Source organism: Temnothorax curvispinosus, unplaced genomic scaffold, assembly GCF_003070985.1.
Source record: "Temnothorax curvispinosus isolate PA1 unplaced genomic scaffold, ASM307098v1 QBEX01001036.1, whole genome shotgun sequence".
Lineage (NCBI taxonomy): Eukaryota > Metazoa > Arthropoda > Insecta > Hymenoptera > Formicidae > Temnothorax > Temnothorax curvispinosus.
Genome location: NW_020210816.1, coordinates 1 through 7,125, shown reverse-complemented (window position 1 = coordinate 7,125; position 7,125 = coordinate 1).

Genomic DNA, 7,125 nt, shown 5'->3' with positions numbered 1-7,125 from the left:
TCCTGTATATTTAGCTCATTGACACGAGATTCATTAAATAAATTTACTGCAACATCTTCATATATTTTCCCATGGGATGTTACTTTTGATGTGAAAGACCTTGGATTTAAAATTGATTGAGCTAAAGTCTCACCGCCTTTTTTACTTAATTTTTCATTGCAACAAGCATAAAAATTACTCGCTGTTATTCTATGACACCTATATTCATGCTTTATTATTACTTTGGCCACGAGTTTCTTGTTCTATTTCTTGTACTTGTTCTTCAGAAACATCTAGTAGATAAAGAGATTTAAGCAAGGAATTTTGGCATTGTACGTTGAATAGCAATGATCCCACTCTATTGCATATGGATTCGCAGGTTCCAAGATCATTTTAATTTACATCGAGTTTTTATATCCACAAGCAATAAATAAATTTCTGTAATAGTTTTTGTACCATATTGCATAGTTTTTATTATCTAAATTATACTCTGGGATTAGTGTTCTTCGTTGAAAAAGCTTTACTTTCATCGGTGATCCAGTGTATTTCTTTGTTGGCTAGTGAAAAGTTTGCAATTTTTCTGTTAATGTCTGTTCTAAGATTACTGTCCTGTTCAAGCATACATCATTCATAGCCAGTAATAATACTGTCACATGCTTACAGTGGGCGGTTTTTGAATGCCCGACTGTACATTCACAGCTGGTTTCTTGAATCTCTCCATCAAAACTAATACTGGCATTAACTTTATATTGTATGTACATGCTTTCGCATTTCAGCCCTGCATTGCCCTTTTACAAAATATATATTATCTGTAATAATATAATTGTTTACTAATGTTATTATGTCACTTCAAGCTTTTTAAAATAAAAATTTGAGTAAAATTTAAAATTGATAATATTGTGATAAATAATTACCATCAGGAACACAATATCGGATGTACGTTAAATATCCATTATTATATAAACCTACAGTTGAACCCATATTTTTTTGAAACCTGCAAAATATAAATATTAATATAACATCTTGAATATTATTCTATTTTATATTGAAATATATATTGCATAAAAACTTGTGTAAACCTTTGCAAAAAGGCATATAGATGATTCATGGTAAAAGCAGGTACAGGACTAGATGCATTGATATCTTTGTAACTTGAAGCTGGTGGAGTCTCTATACAATCTTCCGTTTCCAGGATTGGCTCATAACCAAAATTATTATTTTTATCATAATATATTAATCTAAAAAGTTATAAAAATATATTAATCTAAAAATTAATCTAAATACAACTTACTGTTAAGTGATTAAAGCACACATTTTGTAATCTGCCCATATGTACAATTATATACTAACCTGTCCTCTAACTCTTTTTTCTTTCCATATAATAATGCACCTCTTTCTCGCAGCAGCTCCTTCAATTTTTTAATACTTAATTTACCATAATAATCTTCTTTCGACATTTTTGTTGAATCGAACTAGCCGCGAAGTATCACAGATAGGCTCACGCATACACCAACACATACATGTATATTGAGTTAGTGTTGGTGACACCGCCATGACAGGACTAGACGCCATGGCGCCATCTGCCCCGAGTTTTACACCAAACATTCCTAATTCTTGAATTTAAAACAACTTTCACAAAAGCTGTTACTATTATTAGCGCTTGGTACAGCGCATAGATTACAGACACTAACCTCGATTAGGATTTCGAATATTATCAAATCCAACCAAGGACTGGAAATTAGGATTCCAGATAGAATAAAAACGACAAGAGCAGGCATCAAACAGCCGGTTTTAAAGCTGCCTTTCTTCAAGGAAAAACCTGGCCTATGCATTGCAAAGACACTTCTGCATTACTTAAAAGTCACCAAGACAATTAGAAATGGAGAAGATAAGTTATTTATTTCTTACCAAAAACCTTATAATATTGTAAAAGTAGATACTCTAGGCCGAGATGGATAAGATTATGCCTAACTATTCTTGGAGTAAACCGAAGATTTACTGCACATAGCACTAGACATGCGTCAACATCAAAAGCATATGAAAAAGGAGTAAGCATTGAAGAAATAAAGCGAGTAGCTGGTTGGTCTTTAAACTCAAAAATATTTGCAGATTTTTACAATAGATCTATAATTGTTCAAGAAGACAATTTCGCGACGAGAGTATTATTAGCTTCAGAATAAAAAAGTCTAGTGCTATGTGCAGTAAATCTTCGGTTTACTCCAAGAATAGTTAGGCATAATCTTATCCATCTCGGCCTAGAGTATCTACTTTTACAATATTATTTTACATATTCTATTTTATACATCATATATAATTAGTTTATATACAGCTATATGCGTTCAAACCAGTTTAAAATAAAATTCAGTTCATTTTATCCAAAAAATTATTTGAACTCTAAAGATCTACCTTCGTAATCTCAAAGGGCGAAACACGAAGTATAATAGTGTGATCAACCGAGCCGCCGCCGCGCCGTAGGCGGTGACGGTTGATACAGATTATACAAGTGTCTCGTCCGAGAGATTTCCACACCTTTAATTTCTACCCCACCCAAAAAAAACACAAATAAAACATTTATATATGTATGAAGTATATGTACTGTGACTTTGCGGCCCGCCGCTTCGTGGCAGCGCCCCGCCGCCGTTACAAGGCGCGGAAATTCGCGGCCAGAGACGAGCCAGAGAGGCGATGACGAGATCTCCAGAGGCCAAAAATTTATATTATTTCCGCGTTTTGACTATTGTTTTATTTTTATGTAATCGTAATACACGCGGCGCCTCACCCCACCACGACGAATCTTCGAGGGAATACACGTAACGGAAGGGTCCGGGAGGACCAAGGACCGAGGGGTGGCGAAGGCGAAAGCGGAAACCACTGAGATCCCGGGCGGCGAGAGAGGTAGCGATGGACAAGGCCGCCGATAGCGGGGCCCCAGGCGCCTGGGGAAAACCCGGCCTCAGCAAATTGCCTCCACGAAATACCGGCCCGCGGGGTGACTGATCACCGCCCCGAGGTCAAACCGGAGGCACACCGGCTAGAACGAAGTCCAGTCCGCTGTCCAGGGACAAATTGAAGGAGTCGCTACGCCGCCGAGGGACCGTTGCGCGCCCCCGAAGGATCCACCTTACGACGATCCTGCGTTAAAATATCGCGCGAGCTTGCAAGCACGCTCCCGATTGGTCGGCGCGCCCCTAGGGAAGGGTTGCCACATCGATTCCGCAATCGAGCGGATTTAGCGAGACACTCTCTGGTCGTCCGTCGGCGAGTCCGAACACAATTCACAAGTTTCCTTAAGATTCGCGATAGCCGCCCCGAGTCGGGTATTCGTTTCGTCCTGCGACGACTGTTGGCACGAGGTGACGGCGAGGAGTCCGAAGGGAAGGCATCGCATCGGTGAGGTTGCCCGCAAGTACTTAATACCGACATGTAAAGCCACAACGCCGCCCTCCGGTGCGCGCTCTTGTCCGGAAAAAACGTTTGTAATATAATCGCGATACGCACGGTCTCTTGAGACCGAGTATTGAATGGCGATCGACAGCGAGAGCGAAGGGCCTCAGGAGGGTATCGTGGCCGCGGAATTGGGATAAAGACGTGATAGCGAGCCTCTGGAGATCGCGATAGATTCGTGGCGAAATCCGGTAACGCGAGTCTACTTTCGTGCAATGTCCGCGCTCGCGGTTGCGTCTCGCGCACACAGTGTACACGGCGTATCGAATTACCAAACGTTACTTATGTTGGAATGTCGTCCGCGTCGGCACATCAATCGCGTTAACATGCCGTTCATGTGGGCTAATTGCCTTAGAAAATTATGCGTGTTAGAATAGTTATGTTTGAATGCGTTTCGGTAATTGCGTGTAAGAAGTAGTCGTACTGGCGGGAGAACGATATTCGCCTGATTTACTCCATTCTCGCGATCGGCTCAGTACCGTCGTGATTGCGTGTTATTATTGCTCGCGGTAATTCCGCATATTTTTCCTCGCGTTCGTTCCAGTATTCTGCGCTATTTCGAGTATCTCAGCGTATCATTCTGCGCGTTACGAAAATCTCTGAATACAGAGTATTGTATTCGCCCGAATGACTTAACCTGCGTTAACCTTGGTTATTTCTCGCGTTAGATTAAACCCGTATTTTCGCGCTAGTTATAGTACTCCGCATCTCCTTGCGATCGCGCCGAAATTTATCTCGCGTTATTGCGTGGAGTTCGGTCCTCATTACGTTGAGACGTGGCTTGCGCCACGATTCCTACTTGCGTTAGGCTTAAGATATTTGGCGACAGAATTCTCGTGCGACTCTATACGTGGCGTTCACGCGCTCCGAGCGTGACGTACCGTCCTCTCGCGATCTTTCCTGTGAGACCACCGGTTTTATTTCCATGATTATTTCGCGTTTACTGTCGATGTTCTATATTAATTATACGTTTCATTTTACTGTATTTCTCTGCCCTAATCACAGCGCATTCTGCGCGTTGGCTATACAATACCGTAATACTCCGTTCATTTCTGGCGTCAGCGCTACTGAAAAATTTTGTTGTTTTATTTCTGACGCTCACGTGATTGACTATTTGATTCGATTGACTGAAGCCGAATCGGCATTTATTGTATCACCCGCGAATTACTAAGGAATAAATGGTATTTTTGAATTGTTAATCGCTTGAGTTCGTGGCCTTATTTATTGTGTGTCATCTCGCCGGATATCGCGCCGCCCTTCATCACCCCCGCCCCAGCCCTTAGGTCGAGCCAGCCGATTCCTCGCACATCCGCACGTTTCGTCTCGCGTCTCGCCTTGGTTTTCTTTTGCGATTTCGCGGACGCGAATTCACGCGTCTGGCGCCCAACAGCAAAATCGTTTCGCGGAAGTGTCGGAGGTGCGAGGAAATCGTCGGAGAAGCCTATCACCTTTCTCTCCGATTTCTCTTTTTGATCCGGCCCACGTCTCGGCGCGGTCCGGGAGTGCAAAAAGCCGTGACAGTACATATACGGGATAGTACAATAGTTAATATAAGTTGTCGAAATAATGTTTTGGAACAACGAGCTTTAAACAGAATGATCAACAAGGACGACTGAGGCCGCCACGATACACATATGGCGGCAAATCAAAATTTTGGCTCTAAAATTGTGGCTTGTCAGGTATGAAGTATCGGTACTACCTTCGTAATCTCTCGGGCGAGACACTCATATAATCTGTATCAATTTTCACCGCCTACGGCGGCTCGGTTGATCAGACTATAAAAATTGTAATTTGTATAATGTTGATTATATTCAATATACAAATTATGTCATAGTTTATACTGTACATTCTTCCTATAAAAGATATCTGAAAAAATTAATGCGCCGCGTTACTTATTAGTCGAGCCAGAGTTAACGTGGCGCCTCAAGTCATTAAAAATACCTATATAAAAAATAGAACAAATTGTTTTTTCTGTGACGTGACATTGTCGCGTCCACCGCCCAGACGGTAGCTCGGACAAGGGGAAGGTCGGGGATGGCGCCTCGATTCGAGTAGGGGAGGGCTAATTGCGTTAACTAATTATTTTCTTCTAGTTAGATTTTGTAAGAACGACAGGTGGTGCCGGAGCATGAGATTGATGACGAGATATGTAACAACGTGTGTCGCAACGAGAGAAGGAAGGACGCTTGAGGGACGCTGGAGGAAGCGGTTGACGCTTCCGACAGGCGGGTCACGCAAGTCCACCGCCGCCAAAGCGCAGGAAATGTCTCGCCCAGCATATCCCTGGTCCCGTCGCAGCATAAGGGAGGGGTACGTCACCGCTATCGCGGAGCGAGTGGATGCCCCGGACGCCTTAACCCGGCGGCACTTAGGGCACCGAGCAGATAGCCACAGCCTGGCCAGCCGGGCTAACACTGAGATGGGCCCGGACACCATGACAGCCAATTGAAAATGCCGCGGGCAGGCAGCGGATGTGAGCGGCGCCGCAAGCAGGGCGGCCCGCGCGACGGAACGACGGGGCGGAAAACTGCGAGCTTAGAGGCGCATGCGCGGGGGCCAGCGTGGTTCCGCCGGGCCAGCCGCTCATCACTGTCGAACCGCAGCCGAGGAGCCACCCCCGGAAAAGTGTCCCGACGCCGCCGAGCAGCAGCGAGCAGCTAATTTGTAAGATCTCCACTCCGGTGCCACCGCCGTAAATAGGGCTCGATCTCGGCCAAGGCCCGATCTTGTTAATCGCACATACCGATTAGATTACCGTATAGATTGGTCAGATTACGGTGCGAATGCCGGTTAGGTTACCTTGGCATTTTGATAGAACGTGTGGTCGTGGGGCGGCCGGGATAGAGCCCGGAAAGAATTATAGAAAGCCCTCCTCGAAAGCTCAGATGCGGCCGACAGTCAATTCGCGTCCATTGTATCGTATTGCGTATTTGTGAACAGAGGCGTCCCGCGAACGGTGCGTATCGTGGAATATCGCGTGCGTTGTTGCGTACGTGTCGGGTTAAGTATTATTGCGTGTCGCGAGGAGAAGCGCATCGCGGGTCGTACGTTTTGAGAGAGATTCGTGTCTCGTGGAGAGCCTCGCGGATACTTTGCATCATCGTTCGTGCGGGCAAGTATCGTCGCGCTCGCTCGGCGAGGAGTTTCGCGGACGTACGGTCGAGGTATTGCGTTGCACATGTCGTATATGGAAATCACGTTGAAGTGTTGAGAGCCTCGCGGGCGTTAGAGTCGTATCGTGAACATTTTGTGTCGCTCATTGTGAGTATTAGGGTCGTATCGTGAACATTTTGTGTCGGTTATTGTGAATATTAGAGTCGTATCGCGGATATTCTGTGTCGCTATTGGGGATATTGCGAGTCCCGCGGACGTTAGAGTCATATCACGGATATCCTGTGCCACTTATTGCGCATAATCGAGTCATATCTCGGAGATTTTGCGTCGCTTATTGTGAATATTGTGAATATTGGAGTCGTATCGTATTTCGTACTGTATTTCGGATTGTGGATATTGAGAGTCTCGCGGACGATAGAGCCGTGTCGCGGATATCGGACGTTGTATTTGCCTTGGGATTCGCGGTGAGAAGGCGTTGCGTTGAACCCGCGGAGACGAGGCCCATGTTATTTGAAATTGGAATACATTATTGTTATCTTTGTTATAGTAGGAGAGCCGGCTGCACAAAACCCTCCCTCATCGAACATC